Source organism: Canis lupus, chromosome 13 (genome assembly GCF_048164855.1).
Source record: "Canis lupus baileyi chromosome 13, mCanLup2.hap1, whole genome shotgun sequence".
Taxonomy (NCBI): Eukaryota; Metazoa; Chordata; class Mammalia; order Carnivora; family Canidae; genus Canis; species Canis lupus.
Genome location: NC_132850.1, coordinates 21311298 through 21330034, shown reverse-complemented (window position 1 = coordinate 21330034; position 18737 = coordinate 21311298). Strand labels below are relative to the sequence as shown.

The window sequence follows — 18737 nt, the reverse complement described above, 5'->3', positions numbered from 1 at the left end:
TCCATATATACCCACCTCCCCACTTCCCTTATCCACACACCCACAGTCATGGCACTGGAATTGCCATATTTTAAAATAACAAAATAAGTTTATATTTTGAGAAAAAAAGCCTCTGACATCAGGAAAAATCAGGATCATAAATTATTTTTAATACATATGTTTTCATTAATTTCAGGTACAGCTGACAAACAGGGCAGTTATTTTTGGTCCACTTTAAATTTGTAATTTTATGTATTATTTGTAAACAGTGTTTCTAAGAGGGTCTAAAAATTGTGGGAAAGATAAGCATTTGGTTGAAGTGTTTTTACAATGTTGTTTCCATAGCAAATGTCTTCTCCGTAGATTATAAGGCCTTCCAGTTGTATGAGAACTATCACGTATAGACACTTTGACACACATGTTCTCATTTAAGCCTCACAATAATGCTGCGAGACATTTAATTTTTCCTCCTTTTTGCAAAGGCAGAGGCTCAGTAGGATTAAGAACCTAGCCCAAGGCCAATACACACACTCAGAAAAGCGACAGAATCAATATACAAATCCATTTCTTACTCTACAGCTCTTTCACTAATGAAACCAAGTATCAGCCCCGCTAACCAAATTATCACTAATTCTTAATTAGCGGATGAGCTAATGAGGTTTTACTTTATTATTCATAATTTAGAGATGCAACTTTAAGACCCACGCAAAAACAGCATAGGACCACTGCAGTAAGGCGGTTTTCACCTGTTTTTATTTTTAGTTAAGAATTTTACATTAAGATTTGAACTATCTGGTTGGTTTGTAAGACATTTCAGGCCCTTGAAAGATTGTGGATGTGAAAACCTAAATCCACGGAACCTCCTTTCTAATGACTTCTTCCACATTCACCTCAACCACACGTTCTTCCTGTCATCAGGGAAGCATGACTCCGAACATGTCTAATTCAGGCATCTTGATCTTCGGTCACAACTTTCCAAACTTTCGTGTTTCTTGCTCAACTATTCCTGCTATGACCCCTTCACTGGGCGAGGCCCTGAAGTGAATGGTTCTCAGTAACATTCTTGCTAATCCTCTACAGTCTCCTGCTCCTCTGGAGCTTTGCTGTACCACCTGGAAAACACCAGCCCTGATGTCCCAACCATCTGCCTTTTCCATGTCGTCTCCATTTATCCGAATATCACTGGAGAAAGTCACTCAGCAGAGCTATGTGTGCCATTCCACGTCATGGTTATCGTCCCCAAACTGATTCTCAACCCCACCTGGAATTCTCTCTGGATCCATATGGTTTACCCTCTCAGCTTCTGGACTAGCTGGAACTAGCTCCCACTCTTCAGCAAATCAACATCCTCAATCAACGTCCTCCACTCATCCAATGTCTCCTGACATTACTTGAAGAGAAAATAAGATCTAGTAGCAAGAAACCCTTCTACCCACGTCTATCGAATATACAGATAGATCATCTGCACCCCTTTTCTTATTCTTTTCTTCAAGAAATGTTTATAGAATGCCCGCCACACTCCAGGTACTGTGCTAAACCCTAGAGCTATACCTATGGACAGGGCAAAGTCTGTCTGTCCCGGGAGTTACCTGACAGTGGGCATAAACCTATGATACCTTCAGAGACAGAAAAGTGCCATAAAGTGTAAGAGATAGGGTCAAGGATTAGGCTGTGATCGGAGATGGTAATAGAGGATGACAACATAAGATACAGTGTCAAGGGAAACTTCTCTGAGGAGGTGACATTTGAGATACGATTGAAGAAGGACGAACTTACTACATATTCAGGAATAAAAAAAAAAATCCATGTGGCTTGAGCACAGTAAGCAATAAGCAAGGAGGAGAATGGTATGACACAGAGTCCCCACTCATCCTTCAGCTACAAGAGAGCGGATCTAATATAGTCTTTCCATTTGGGCTTTGCAACCCACACCCTCTGCCTTCCCAAGAACCCTCACTGCTGAGTTACCACATTTGTCTCCTGCATTCTCTCTCAAGCTGATCTTATCATTCAGCATTAAAACATGCTCAGGACACTAATATTTTACAACATATCTCCACTCTCTCCTCCAGATTCAGTCTATTCAAAGTTTAAAAAGAAGAGTTGTCTATACTTATCTCCTTTTTTCCCCTCTCACTCATTCCTCAGGATCCTTCCAGTATATTTTCATCCCAGTCCTTGATGGAAATAATTTTCTCTAAAGTCAGAAGTGACCACCATTTCACTTGATCTCCCAACTACATTTGATTCTGTTGACTTTTGTCTTCTCTTTGAAATATTTTCCTCCCTTTTCCTAAGGACTCCCTTGGTTTCTCTTTTACCGACTGGCAAGCAGCTCAATGTCAGTAATCTTTACAGACAGGTCTCCTCCACCCTTCCATTATTAGTGGTTTTCAAACTTGAGCATGCATCAGAAACATCTGAAGACGTGTTTTGGGGCATGTTGCTGAGCACCACCTCCAGAGTTTTTGATTCAGGATGTCTGTTTGCATTTCCAATAGATTCGTAGGTGATTCCGATACTGCTGCTCTGGGGATCACATTTTGAGAGCCACCATATTAAATACTACAATTTCCCTAGACTTAGTCATAGCCATATTCTTTTTTTACTGTCTGCTCTTTCTATTGATGATTTCATGCGCACCCATGATTTCAATTACCAGTGTCCTATCAATGACACACAAACTTACATACCCAAATAATCCAATAAGAGTCACAAATAGGACTTTTTGATGCTCAAAAGCCACTTATGAGCATCAGTTATCCTCAAACTCAATGTATTTGTAATAAACTTGTAGTGACCTTGTAATAAACCAGCTATTTTTCCAGGGTTCTCTATTCAAGGAAATTATACCTTATCTACCCTATTAGGGAGATCAGAGTCTAGGATTCATCTTCAACACCTCCTTCTCATTTCCTACCACCCATATTTAAAATTTAATTTCTATTTCACTTCCTAAATATCTTTCCATGAATTGTTCATGGCTCTCCACGTCCTTCATTATCATCCTTGTCCAAACAGCCATCCTCTTTCTTGAGCCACTGTCTACGTGACTACTTCTTGACTTCTTCCATCCCATTCTTCACACTTTATCCAGAGTGATCACTTAAAAGGCTCATGACAGCTGTCCATGTAAATTCCAATGGTTTCCCATTGCTTTACAGGGTAAAAAAAGTTCCTGTGGCCTGCATGGTCTAGTGTCTGCCTATGTGTCTCTACTTCATTTCGCATCTTGCTCTTTGCCCTCTGCCCACCAAATGTTCCTTCTCTCTTCATTTCTTGAAAGCATTGTGTCCCTTCAGGCCACAGGCTCTTGGCACATGCTTTCCCTTGAAACAAGAGCTCTTTTGAATTTCTCTCCTCTTAGAATTCCTGGTCATCCCTCATATTCCCTGTATACCCTCCATGGCCAAGGTCAGTGTCTTCTGTTAGATGCTTTTATACCACCGGGTACCTTTACTTCAAAGCAACTGCACAGTTTGTAAATATACATTTATGTGAATGTTTCATGAAATCTGTCTCCCTTTAGGTTTAAACTCCTTGAGGTCAGGGCCAGAGTCTGTATTTTCTCACCAAGACAGCTCCAGGGCCTAACCAAAGTGATAGGAAGAAGGCCTGCAATAAATATATGTTAAATGAATAAATAAAGGAGACTGACTGTTTACTTTTTAAATAAGGAGTTTATCCCTTTTTTCCTCCAGGCCTCTGTTCTGAGCCTTGGGGGCCCTTCTTCAGCATCAGAATTTCATTAGCTGGGATCTGCATCTTGGTTATTGTTATGCAAAAGCTACTAAGTGTATATCCCTGAAGGCGGTATTTTGCTTAGAGTCTCCTAGGAAATGGAGTGTGTGCACACAGGCTGTGGATATTTAATATGAACTGACCTCCTATTGTGTTGCTCCAAAAACTTGTGATTTGCTACCACTCTAATTTTCTTACTAATATTGTATCATGACTTCCGAATCCTCAGTGGGTTTAGAGCAGCTGGTAGGGAATATAAGAAGCAAAATTTGATTGTGCATGGAAAATTGGCCTGCATATGAGACAAAGAGCTTTGGTTTCCTTATTCCATTTACTGTACTACAATTATCAGAAATCTCAACCTCCTTGAGTTGCAAAAAACTGCAGCAGCTTTAATTAATGCTTTTGCCACTGTTGCTATTGATTATTGCAAATGTCTGTATGTCTCTCCAAATGTTGTCTTCTGAGGGTTCTGGGTACTTCAAAGGACCTCCACTGTTGCTGCCGCAAGACAGCTCATTAAAGTTCGTATAATAAGTGACCCCTCTTGCTCTTACTTCTTCAGGCTTAACACCACTAGGACCCATGCTGGGTTCAGATCCCATCCCTGTTCTTCGTCTGAAGAATCTGTGCTTTTCTACAATTTAGCTTTGTGTTTCTAGTGATCAATTCAAATTTCTTTTGCAACCACATTGTTTAGGTGACACTTGGTGTAAGCTTCTGGAATGTGTTATACTCAGGCTGCCATTTTAAGATTTGCTAAGCCACATCATCAACTATACACAATAACTCAGTGAGGTTTAAGCTCTAGGTTTTGAAAAGTAAAATTTTTGCTTCATCTCTCCACTCTTTGGTGATTTCTCTCTCTACTCTCTCTCTCTCTTTTTTTCTTACATTCTTGCTGACATGTTTAGGAAGAATATATCAGAATAAATGCATTATTTAAATTTCCAGGTTGTCTATAGCAACCCTTGCTCAGTCTAATTAGGACCAATAGGTTGTAAAATGCCTAAAGCAAATCCATTAACACTTAACTGCTTCTCTGGATCTCTACAGCACTGACTGACTGCAGATTTGGTGCCTCGCATTGGATGGGGACTAATGATTTGATAATGCATTCATTGTGTCAGATGTCAGGTGTACAATAGGACTGTGAGAAACACACAAAGAAAAGAAGCAGCAACATTTGCTAATAGTGTCTTCCTCCCTCCTCTCCCCAGGGTAGTGCCACTGGCAAAGCAGGCTCCAGTTCACAGAGGTGGTGGCGGAGAAGAGACCTGTAGGATCAAGGGCATCTGGGCAATGATTTGTCTACACTGCAGTCTTAACAGCTCTCGTCCATCTGCCTGATGTGTGAATAGAGATGTGGGTCCGCGTAAGCTCTTGGTTTACCAGCTGCACCCTCACCTCTGCCTGGCAAGGTGGTCAGAGGTCCGGGGGAAGGAAAGAAGTGACTACATTTGCTCTGTTCGCCAAGATCGGGTAAGGTGCTTCCCCCACTGATCAGGTAAGGTGCTCCCCCCGCTGATCAGGTAAGGGGCTCCCCCGCTGTGCTATATGGCAAAGCAGATGACACTTAGAATGATTAATAATGAATATGGGAACCGGTTAGATGGGGTGGTGCTGCTCCTCACAGGAACTGATGCAGAGTCAGGTGTTCTAGGACCAAAGAATGGTCCGGCTGTTCGAAGCAAAGGTCTCTCTCTCCCTCTCGAATTCGGGCATCATGCTCTGCTGCTCAATCTTAACACCTTTACAGTAGAAACAGCAATGAATAACAATTACGGGCGACAACTAACGATACGGCTAAATTTTAGAAAACATAATGGAATTTTCCTATTAGGCAAACACATTTTGTGCTCTTTAAGAAAGGAAGCTGGATGTTTATTGTGAGGATTCTATTTTCCAGTCTTTCGCAAACCCTCACTTTGGAATTGCCTTCAGGACCCAGGACCCAGGACACATTCTTCGGACTACTGTGCAGACTGGCAAAGCTTCAGGACTTCGGGTCTATCTGCTCTGAGAAAGTCACAACAGGCATTCCGAGCTGAGTCCGGTGATTAGAAGGAGATGACCCAAAGGGGTGAGGTGCCCCGGGCTCCAGAGTGAGGGGTGGCCCTGGGGGACAGGAGCGATGGCTTTCCTCTGGGGCCCCTCTGCTCACCCCCCAGCCCCCAGCACACCTGCTAGAGCCACAAACACCCACTGGTGTTCGCAATTATCTAATAACACTAGATGGCTTGCTTGTTGGAATTGCACAGTGTTCCCCAACTTTATCTCAATCTCCACCCTACTCCTCCCGACTCGCAGATTTTGAATCCAGAACTTGATTCCACCTCTGCTTTTTTTTGAACTGCAAGGTAGCAATGACTTCTCCAATGTCTGAACTATTCCTTTTCAAAACAAGCCTCTAACTTAAAATTTTCCTCTTACCTTTGGATGCAGTGTGTTTGCTGACAGAGGATTCCCCACCTTGCCTTGCTCCACCCGGAAACCGAAATCCTAACATGGGCCACGCGGTCCACATGCTGACAATTCTACTGTCGTGAGCACACTTTCAAAAGCTGTATTTCAGAGCTATTTTAGCTAGTGTTGTCACTATTGGAATAAGTATTTAATAAGCGCACAACCTTCCAAGATGACTACTTTGAAGGTAACACTCCCTTCAATGTGTACATTCTTTTTTTTATAATTTTCTTTTTTTTACAAAGATTTTATTTATTTATTCATGAAAGACAGAGAGAGAGACAGAGAGAGAGGCAGAGACACAGGCAGAAGGAGAAGCAGGCTCCACGCAGAGAGCCTGACGTGGGACTCAATCCTGGGACTCCAAGATCACGCCCTGGGCCAAAGGCAGGCGCTAAACCACTGAGCAACCCAGGGACTCCCCAATGTGTACATTCTGACATGAATGCTTTTTTTCTCCAACTTTTTTGTATGGAAGATTTCAAGTGTTTCTGCTCAACTTTGAAAACCAACAGCTTTCTCCTGTTTTTCTTCTCAACTTTCTTCCAAATCTTTTTCTGGAGTATTTTAAAGCAAATCCCAAACACCACGTCATTTCTTCTAGAAATACATCAATATTTACCTCTAATAGATAAGGATTTTTAAAAAAATCACTATTTTATTAGTACATCCAACAAAATTAATACAATTTTTAATATTGGCTGTATTCTAATCTATGTTTAATTTTCCCTGTATCTCAGAAGTGTCCTTTCAGACCTGGTTGATTGACTCAGAATCCAAATGAGATTCACCTATTCTTACCTATTAAAATTATTATTAAAAATACCTATTTTTAATCTTAATAGGTATTTTTGCTTTAAGTGATAACATATATATACTTACAGGCTTTACTGTTATAAATTTATCTTCTATAGCTAAATTATAAGAAGATGTTTTTCTTTGTTTATATATAAATAAGAATCTTAGGGTTATCTCCAGTAATGACTAAAGAAAGGAATTGAGTTCACCAACTGTCTAAACCGGCCGGCGTATGAGGCAGTGGCCCTGATTGTGATGGCCTTAAGCCATCCCTTCTTGGTCTTTGATTTTGAGTCCATAAAAATGATAGCTCATCATTTCTATAATAAATTTAGGGCTTATAGATATTGTTTATATCACTCTATCTCAGATTTTCCAATATGAGCTCGCAAAAAGGAGAGTTTATTTCAATGATAGATAGCTCTTCATTATGTTATTTTTTTACTCCTTTAGTGCCACATAAATCTGTTAATTCTTAATATAGAACATATTGCAGAAAATGAACATTTCAAAAAAAAGTGGTAAGCATTCTCCAAAATTCAAATAACAATGTCCATTAATTCATAAAATAAAAGCACAATAAAATCCTAACTTCCTGCCATTAGCTCTATACAAAAGATACACATTTATGCTGTTTTATGATATCTCCAATTTGCATAGCCCTACCTGGATTTTTATGTTAAATCCATTTTTTTCATTTTGTGCAGTTTCTTCTTAGTAGCATAAATAAATATGAAAATAGATATAGAATAAGAATGTGCTGTAAAAGTTTATAATTAGAAAAAGCTAAGTTGAAAGATAATTAAAAGATAATCCTGGTTTAAAAATCAGCACTCATTGAACTTCATATTTCAGTGCGTTAATAGTATTACTTTATGTCATGATTTGAAATTCATTATTGAATCATTGTAAACTGGTATATAAAATATACAAATGCAGCCCAAGAAATAACAGGTTAATAGTCTTGTTTCAGATGGAACTAATTCTATGTTCAAGTATGCTCCTGGCAGGGGGTGGGGGAAGACTGAAGAATCTAATTGAACATTTGGAATAGCAAAAGAGAAAATTAATGTATTTAGGAATAGACTGACGCAAATAACATTCCATTACATTAGCGTTTGTTTGTGCAGCAAACAGTCTCCAATTGAGCTCCTGTGCCTTAGCTTTTTAAGGTAAACATCTTCTTTTGCCTTAAAAGAGATTTGAACCTGGCTTGAAACAGCATTGCAATCCAGCAACTGCTATTAAAAGACCCAATTCTATACCTCACATTCCTGTGCATCCTTCACTGATGTCAATATTAAAGTCTTAGATAGAAAAATCCCCTACCCTTATTCTTTTTAACTGAGAAAATATAGCATTTAAATCCCTGCTCTAGTAACTACATATACATACGCAAGCCCCTGAGCACAAAAAATAAAGGCAGTTACGATTTAGGGTGCAGTAGGGCCAGTAATGTTTACAAAAGTAGCCACCCAATATTCTACAGGTTTCTTCTTTTCACATTATAAACTGGTAAGTCATTTCACTAAAAAGCTGTAACAATCACTTTCCTGGACCAAAACCCATCCTTTGGTGATAATGGAAGCAATTCAACAGAGGAATGCATATTAATAAATATTTAATATCTGGACTTAAAATCCCTGCCCAAGATCTGAAAGGCATAAAATTATAAAGAATAACAATTTGAGGATCTCTTTAGTGACAGTCAATATTCCTTTCCTAAAAATGCTTAGAAAGAATTCAATTTACTTACTTTCTTGGTAAGTCCTGCTGAAAATTCTGCCCCCCTAAAAAAAAAAAAAATAGTGGCAGTCAATTTGTGTTTTATTGCATATGGGAGATTGATTTTTACAGGAATCTCAGGAGAACTCCCTTTGTAAATTCCTCGACCCCAAATCCTGCATAGTGTGAATAATGATCTGTAAGATTGCTTTGTGAGTGGGTCTCCATAGTATAGGCTTTCCTAAAAGAAGGCCATAATGATAGGCTCTGTATTGTCCACGGAGAATTAATTCTGGAGATTATTATTTTTTATTTTTACTTTTTAAAGGTTTTAAAACCTTTACTCATGAGAGACAGAGACAGAGAGAAAGAGAGGCAGAGACCCAGACAGAGGGAGAAGCAGACTCCATGTGGGGAGCCCAACGTGGGACTTGATCCTAGATCTCCAGGATCATGCCCTGGGCTGAAGGCAGTGCTAAACCACTGAGCCACCCAGGGATCCCCTATTCTGGAGATTATTTAGCACAGCTGGGCAGCTGTGGCTTCTCCACCTGAGCAGGTTACAAGGCTATAACAGAAACAGCAGCAACAGAGACTAGGACTGAAGAACAAGAAAAACGAGTGGCCTTCTTTTTCTAAGCATGTACCTCACCTCAATGCTTCCCGACAGTAAATACAGTTTATTCTTATAAATTCTGTTGTTTAGAAGCTATAGTCTAATTGAAATAATTGCAGAATCACTTGACAAAAGAGAGTAAGCCACACTGTGTCCAATAGCACACAGTGTTCTCATTAATCCAGTTATTTATTAGACTTTAAGCATTTGAAATGTAACATTGAAATTTTACAACTTTTTAATCTCCCCAAAATTATACAGGTTAAAAGATATTTAGGAAAGACTATGTATATTGCTTAGAGGACACAATAAAGATAAAAGCAATTGAAGGATTTATAACACTATATTTAGCTTTTGTTTTTGTTTGAGAAAATCCATAAAGACTAGAAAACGTTAGTCCCCACAATTCCACAAAATAAAAAATAAACTTTTTAGCAACCAGACAGGAATAGCAATGCAAATTAATCCTATTTTCTACTATAGTTTGTCTAAAATATGACCTTTTTTCCTACTGTACTAAGATTTGTTGTTTTAGTTCTCATAATATGCAGAAGAGGGCCTTAAACATGGAAGGTGCATAAAAATAACGCTTGTATTCGTAGTAACATTGTTCAGTCAAGAGAACACTTTCTCAGAATGACCTAAAACTTCACCTCCCATCCAAGTTCTCAACCACATATGCCTTCCTGGCGAAGAACAAAGAAAAATAAATTGATGTTATCCCAGCCCTACTTCCACTGTTCATATCTCAGCCTACTGCCCCACCGTGGGGATCAGGGAGGAGGGCTGGGGGGTGGCTGAGAGCCGTGCTTCTCTCCCCACCTCCCTGCAGATTCCTGCTGCTTCCACCGATACCCTTTTGACTGGAATGGACCTGCAGGGCTTGGCAGAGGGCAACCCAAAGAAGGGACCCTGCTGGGCAGCTGGGGGAGTGGCATGGAGGCAGGGGCCGAATTCTCAGCAGCAGACACTCTGTACAGTTTTTTCAATCTCTTTTTTTGAATAAATATTCTCAGAGACCAAAACAAAAACAAAAACAAAAACAAAAAACCTCTACTTCCACTGTTCATATCCTCTGGATGAGTGGCTATTTTAAAGTTAACATGGACTATTTGTAATTACCATCAAATATTAAAATTTTTTCTTAAAGTTATTCTGGCAACAACAATACTAGGTACACAAGTACCATTTTCCCAATCCCATAAAACTTAAGTTAAAATATAATTCAGTGGAAAAAATATATATATAATTCAGTAGAATGTTGATAACCAACAACCACCCACAAGAGGAAATTTTCATTGCAGAATCATGAAGCCATGTTTGAGCAGGCTTTGGTTTTATCGTTCAATGAAGCAAAACTCACAAAAGATGACTAGGATATCCTAAGGAAAACTCCTTTCAGTCAAAGACCATTTATCTTTCAGTTGGTAACACTTCTTTCCTTCTGCTGACAGATGGCTAGGCTTGCAGGCCTTCCTGGTGGGCTGGCACTAGCCGTGTCCAACATTTAAAAAGAGACAATATTATTTTGTCTGTAAAGACTCAGACCAGAATACTTACTGCATTCCCATATATAATTTAGGAATAAAAAATGCGTACAGAAATATATAGGAACTGACTATTCTTATGCGTGTACTATAAAAGCTGTATTCTTAGAGATGGCATTCTAGGGTGCGGGCAAAGCCAATGTTTCTTGCTGTTCCACTTAAACGCTCAAGGAGCTCAGATACAGGCAGGTTCTATAAATATATCTTAACATGACAATGCACAGAACAAGCGAGGCAGAGAAGGGTGTTGACTATGAACCACATTATCACACTGTTCGAATGTTACCTCCTAAATTCCTGAATAAAATTCTTAATTCTCTGTGTCTATGTGAAAGCAATACACTTCCATCAGGATCAAGATGTGGTCTTTACATTTATGGGAGTGACTTTGCTTTCAAATTCTGCTCAAGGAAACACAAATTGAATGCCTATTTAGGAGAAAGGAGTAAGGTGTAATATATGATGTCACACAAGACATAATTCCTCACAAATGTTCCATGTAATAATTATATATGAAGATAAAAGTGCCATTTTGATAAAAGTCAAAACCCTGTGGGCGCCTGGGTGGCTCAGTGATTGAGTGCCTGCCTTTGGCTCAGGGTGTGATCCTGGGGTCCTGGGATCAAGTCCCACATCAGACTCCCTATAGGGAGCCTGCTTCTCCCTCTGCCTATGTCTCTGTCTCTCTTATGAATAAATAAGTAAAAATCTTTTAAACAAAACAAAACCCTGCTAGTTCAATGAAGATAAAGTCCCTTTAACAAGTTGAGTTATTTTCAGCTGGTGCCTTCTTCAATTAAGGCAGCTTGTTAAATTAGTTTTAATGTAAAGCCTCTGAATTCCAGCTTAAAATAATGTCTACTAAACCATCCTTGGCACACATGGCACCACCAGCCCACTAGATGATGTGAAAGTATGGAACGAGACAAAAACAAGTCCTGATAATCACTCAGGGAAATTTATTCACTGTAAGGCCAATGAAACCACACTGAGAGATCTAATTAGTGACTTATTCCTGTTACACCAGCAGAAAAAGGCAGGGCTGCCTCCTTACAAGTAGGCAAATGACACCTTTCCATCTTTTGTCATTCCCCTGGTTCAGAAACAATAGTTTATACCAAGCAGAAAATCAAGCAACTATCTCTCTACCATATGGGTGGTCAGGAAATCAAAATGTCATTGTCCTTGTTCTCACTGTCTACATGTCCTATCTCATATTGAGCTGGAAATTGTTCATGCCAAAATACAGAGCAGAATATTATGGACAGAAGTCAGATATGGAGATAGTTCAAATAATAACTCAATATCTAGTAACCAAGAATGATAATAAAGCAGTTAGGAACTAAAATCATTTTAACTTAGTGTTTGTAAGCACAATAAATTTTATTAGAAAACTGAATATAAATATCAGTGGTAGTACTTTAATAAAAATATGTGTTATTAAAAAGTAATTTTATATGTATAATTTGGGTTTTAAAGTCTAGATTATATAAACAGAGAAGTGAGAACAATTGCGTAGGCCCCCGAAACTTGGAAACATCTTGACACCTCTCTTGACTCATACCCCACTCATATTTAATCCATCTGCTATTGGTCTTACATACCTCCAGAATATACCCAGGCCCTGACCACTAGCCACCTCCTCCACCAAGGCACCTTCCTCTCACACCTGGATTATTGCAACAGGCCTGTTAACCCATCTCATCATATCCTGTTTTGTCCCATTTTGTAATCTCTTCTCAATACTGTAGTCAGTGTGGTCCTTTTAAAAATGTAAGTCAGATGTTATCAGTTGCCTTTTCCATATTTTCAAATTGTTTCCCATCACACTCAGGGTAGAAGTCAAAGTTCCCCAGATGCCTGGGTGGCTCAGTGGTTGAATGTCTGTCTTTGGCTCAGGGCGTGATCCTGGAGTCCCAGGATCGAGTCCCACATCGGGCTCCCTGCAGGGAGCCTGTTTCTCCCTCTGCCTGTGTCTCTCATAAATAAATAAATAAAATCTTTTTTATAAAAAAGTCCCCCTATGGCTCTATGACTCTATAAAAGTTGGCCCCTACTGACTCTTCGACATCCCCTATTACTGTTCCCCACACTCACCCTATGCCTTGAACATGCCAGGGGCCCTCCAGCATCAATACCCTTGTATATGATGTACTCTTACCTGGACCCCACTTACCCTTGATATCCAAATGGCTCCCTCCATAGGCATGGAACATGGCTATAAGGCTCTTCACATAATCCCTATGAATGGCAATCATAAAAGTGAAGCAGTGTATGGCCTGCACAACTGCACACAGTGTTTCTACTCACTCTCTCATTTCCTTTAGGTCTCTGCTCAAGGCATCCTTGATCATCCTACTTAAAAATATAACACTTCTCCAGAAATGTCCATCCCCTTTTTCCACCTTCTTTTTTCCCATAGCATTTATCACTATTGAATAAACTACAATATTTTATTCAATGTAAGACATAAATATCCTATCCAAGAAAGCAGTCAATTGGACATGATATATCACTAGTTGCAAAAGGCATCCTGATTTCAAAGATGCTAAATTGTGAAAAAAATAAAAGTACTTCTTTGACTCAATGAAATATAGTCATTTACTTACTCACTTATTGTTTATTATCCATCTCTCCCCACTAGAATTAAGTTCCAAAATGATAGGGATTTTTATTCTTATTTTTCACAACTTAAACAGTGCCTACGGAATCATCATAGGTGTTCAAGAGGTATTTTTTTATTGAATGAATGAAAGCTGGTAAAGGTGGGGTTAAGTTCCTCATTTTACATAAAAAAATATAAAAAAGATACCTTACTTTTGACATTTATAATTGGTTATAAATATGGGTTGAATATTTTGGGGGGTAAAGTACTATGCAATTCAAGATTTATTTTTTTTCAATTTTATTTATTTATTCATGAGAGACACACAGAGAGAGGCAGAAACATTGGCAGAGAGAGAAGCAGGGTCCATGCAGGGAGCCCAATGTGGGACTGATCCCGGGACTCCAGGATCATGCCCTGGGCTGAAGGCAGGCGCTTAACCACTAAGCCACTGAGGCATCCCAGCAATTCAAGATTTAAAAATCAAACAGTACAATATTAATAAAGAAAGATATAAAAATCATGAACCTTAACAGACTGCACAGTATGGTCCCAAACACACATAAACACACGCATACACACACACACACACACACACACACACACACACACCAGAAACTAGTTGCAAAACAAGGAGAAAGACAAAAATATAATTTTTGTGGGAGACTTTAACATATCTTTTTCTGTCTTTGATGAATTCAAAAAGAGAGAAAATAACATATGGAGGAATAATACAATTAATTATATAGTTAGTTATGTAAAAATCTTTATTTCTTACAGAAGAATATTTCTAAAAAATGTTCCTATTCTTGTCTTGGTCACAAAATATAGTCTAAATACATACTAGTTTAAATCACAAAAATCATAACACAAAATAAGTAACAAGGAAATAGCAAAAAGAAAAAACAGAAAGCATGAAATCTATCAGTTATAACTATGTGTAAGTAATTTAACTTCTATACTAAATAAAGATTCAAAACAATCCCTTTTCCATAATTGGTGGATGATAATTCCTTTTTTTCCCTTTAATAAAAGTAGGTATTATGATCCCTTTTTCTTTTTAAATCTTTCATAACATAAACTATGTTTTAATTATTTTTTTCTTTAGCTACTTGAAAGGTCTGCATCACATTTTAATTCCACTAGTTGTTAACTTAAAGATATAAGACATATGCTAAGTGAAGATCCAATATATGCCAACAAAAGAAATCCAAAACAGAATGTGTGGGAAAGCTTACAAGTAAAAGTATGGGAATAATTAATAAGAAAAACAAAGAACAATAACAAAACAAAAACAAAACAAAATAATGAAAAGCAGGATAAAAAAATAAAGTTTTAATGTCAGAATACAGCAAAACAATGGAATTTTTTAAAAAGCCTAGGAGTTGATTCTTGGGTCAAAATAACGAAACAAATAAATCTCTGTCAAGTACAAATTTAGAAGGAGAAAACAAATCAACAGTGAGAAATAGAAGGGAATTAGAAAGTCCCAAATACCAGGTTGCTGGAAAGCAGAGTGGTAATATGGCCTGATGCTAAAACTATGGCTGAGGGGATCCCTGGGTGGCTCAGTGGTTTAGTGCCTGCCTTTGGCCCAGGGCATGATCCTGGAGTCCCGGGATCGAGTCTCATGTCAGGCTCCCTGCATAAAGCCTGCTTCTCCCTCTGCCTGTGTCTCTGCTTTTCTCTCTCTCTCTCTCTCATGAATAAATACATAAAATCTTAAAAAAAAAAAAAAAAAAAGAACAAAAAACACCCCCAAAAAACTATGGCTGATCTTGGAGTCCCTCCTGATCTTGAAACCAGCTTGCTAAGGAAGCAAGCAAGGCCTTGGGCACTAGCCAAGAGGGACTTGCATTTGGGACCAATGCACAAAGGTGGGAAGGCTTTATCCTCAAGGAAACAAGATACAAACCAAGACTTTCTACTACTGGCAAAAGAAGGCAAGAAAATGTATGAATCCCATCCTGAGCTCTGAATAGGAGTATAACATGGCTGTCAAATAATTAATAACTATAGGCCTGCCTTCATGTGAGTTTAGCATTTGATTTTATAGTACATGTACAGTCCCAGGAACCCCAAATCAACAAAACTTAAAATAGTCCCAGATTGGAAAATGGCTGAGCTACCTAAAAGAAGAAAATAATCTTGCAGAAAGAATGCCTCACTCACAAGATTCCCATATATAAAGCCCCACTAACCATGACTTCACAATCCCAACTTACAAAACACGTGAGAAAACAAGAGTCCCATGAACACAGGTCAATAGAGACAATAATAGCACAATATGGAGAAACAGACTGTCAAAAAATTCAGATATCAGAATCAGTGGACACAAACTATAAAATAATTATGTTAAAAATACATGAGAAATAAAAGATGGAACGAGAACTATGAGAAAGGAACAAAAGATCATTTTCTAACATTATGACAGACAAAATACAGCGAATGATCCATTAATTGAAAGAATTAAAATGCTGTATACCATATAAAGAAAATATTTTTAGCACATCATTGCACTATCACAAAAGCAAAGAATCTGCAGGTCCTTCAAATGCACTGAAAATTGAAATCCTAAAAGGAAAAATGACACCAAAGCTGGCTATTGCCCTAAGGATTTCTGCTGCCTCCCTGGAGATCTTGAGGTTTCATTTAAATGTCTACACGAGACCCTTGTACAAGAGAAAACAAAAGTTGGAGTGTTGGGCCCACCTTAATTAGGAACCTAATAAAGGTTCTTAAACCGCAACACCAACCCCCTCAAGGCTACCCCTTCGGTATAATAATGAATTAGAAATAAACCCATCACATAGAAGGGGAAATCCAGGACGTTTCCCTAATTCAGCCTTTGCATTTGGTGGAGGAGGAAAAAAATCCTCTCCTAAAAATGTGTATCCATAAGCCAATATACATGCAGATTTTGTTGCAAATTCATACTACTTATATGATTGAAAAAAAATACCTAAATGGAAAAATGAAAGTGGTTCTGGGTTAACAAAATCCTCCAAGTTACTGGCAAAAGGAAGTAAGAATCCTCCTTGAGGATCTTACCTTCAACATGGGTTTCAAAAAATTCCTAAAGATGAAGACCTAGGAATAATGCAGTTTACATTGAAATGTCATAAAATACATTTTAAAAAAGTAAAAGTACCATGAATGAAAGCAAGTAGAAATAACAGTTGCCAAAAACAAACCCACAGAGATCAGACATTGACAATGTTCGAATATAGAAAATATTATAATTAACATATGTAAAGAATTTAATGAGAAGCTTCAATATATGAGCAAAGAATGACCAAAAAGAACCTAACAGCACCTCTGCAAGTAAAATATACAATAGTTGAAATAAAAATACTCAATGTTGGGATCCCTGGGTGGCGCAGCGGTTTGGCGCCTGCCTTTGGCCCAGGGCGCGATCCTGGAGACCCGGGATCGAATCCCACATCGGGCTCCCGGTGCATGGAGCCTGCTTCTCCCTCTGCCTGTGTCTCTGCCTCTCTCTCTCTCTGTGAGTATCATAAATAAATAAAATTCAAAAAAAAATACTGTTGATTAAACAATACATTAACAGCATGTAGCCAGGAAAGATAAAGAGACAAGAACTATGATGAGAAGTGAAAACATATAAAGTCTAGAAAGAGATGGTCACATGTACATCTATTTAGAGTTACAAAAGGGGAAAATAGAAACAATGGGAGAGAGGATCTCTTTAAAGAGATAATGCCTTGGAATTTCCAGAATTACTGGAAAAACACAAAGCCTCAGTTCAAAGAAACCCAATATCTTCCAAGTAGGATAAATAAAAAGAAATCTACATCTAGACCCACCACAGGAGAACACCAACTTAAAGGAGAGCTTAAAAGCATCCAGAGGATAATAAACACAGGTGATTGGGTGAATGTACGTTTGCCAAAGGCAACCGCACAAGCCAGAAGACAGTAGAACAATATATCAACTTAGAAATAGCAACGTAAATAAATATCAACTCAGTGTTCTACACCCAGAGAGACTATCTTTGGGTGTCTTTTGTTGTTGTTTAAGATTTTATTTATTTATTGGAGAGAGAACGAGAGCTAGAGAGATTACAGAGGGAGACAGAGAAGCAGACTCGCCACTGAGCAGAGAGCCTGATGTGAGGCTCAATCTCAGGACCTGAGATCAGGACCAGAACTGAAGGCAGTCGCTTAACTAACTGAACCACCCAGGCACCCCAAGAAACTATCTTTGAGTTAGGTAAGTGAAATAGACATTTTTAGACAAAACAGAGAGTTTATCACCTAAAGATCTTCAGGAAGGGAAATTCTAAGTTTTATATATATATATCAGAGATGAAAATCACATTGATTGGAACAGTGCTATCAATAGAAGCATATATATAATCCTATATTTTCTAGTAGCCACATTATGATAATTAAAAACAGGTGAAATTAATTTTAATAATAGTTTATTTAGCCAACTGTATTAAAATTATCATTTTAACATGTAATCAATATAAAAAATTACTGATAAGATAGTTTACATTTATTTTTTCATAAGTCTTTGAAATCCAGTGTGTGTATTTTATACTTATAACACATTGAAGCTGCAATGCTAACATTTAAAGTAAAATGTAGTCCTATGAAAATAAGACGTTTATATTTAACAGAAAACTATTTTCCACTCCTTTTTAAAATTTTTATTTTTTAAAAGATTTTATTTATTTATTTGACAGAGGAGAGAGCATAAGCAGAGGCAGACAGATGAAGAGGGAGAAGCAGACTCCTCACTGAGCAGGGAGCCCGATGCAGGGCTTGATCCCAGGACCCTGGAATCATGAACTGAGCCAAAGTCAGATGCCCAACTTGACTGAACCACCCAGGTGCCCCTCAACTCCTTTTTTTTTTTTTAATTTAAATGCAAATTAACTAAACTTGAAACAACATTGAATTTCTCCCTCTTACTACATTTCAAGTGTTTGATAGCCGTATGTGACTAATGGCTACCACACTGGCAATGAAGATTTGGAGGCTTTGTGATTTACAGTGGAATAGTGGGGAGATATCTTGATGAATAAGAAAATTTATTTAAGCATTGCTTTATAAAACAGCAACAGTCATCGTCATCTTCATTGCCATTATCATAATCATCATTATTTTTTTTAAGATTCTATTTATTTATTCATGAGAGACACTGAGAGAGAGAGAGAGAGAGAGAGAGAGAGAGAGAGAGAATGGCAGAGACACAGGCAGAGGGAGAAGCAGGCTCCATGCAGGGAGCCTGA

General features: G+C 38.2%; 1 long non-coding RNA gene across 7 annotated transcripts in view; it reads right to left on the bottom strand.

Moving 5' to 3' along the window:
• Positions 1 to 18737, bottom strand: part of LOC140602789 (uncharacterized) — a 183636-nt gene that overhangs the window by 28959 nt on the left and 135940 nt on the right. The window contains exons 4-7 of one of the 7 annotated variants that reach the window (XR_012005692.1): positions 13049 to 13113; positions 8741 to 8774; positions 7651 to 7697; positions 185 to 5471 (exon numbers count right to left, since the gene is read on the bottom strand). This is a non-coding gene — a long non-coding RNA (uncharacterized lncRNA). Of the gene's footprint in view, positions 1 to 184; positions 5472 to 7650; positions 7698 to 8740; positions 8775 to 13048; positions 13114 to 18737 lie in introns of those variants that run through there. The other 6 variants (XR_012005693.1, XR_012005696.1, XR_012005691.1 and 3 more) reach the window with 6 other exon arrangements.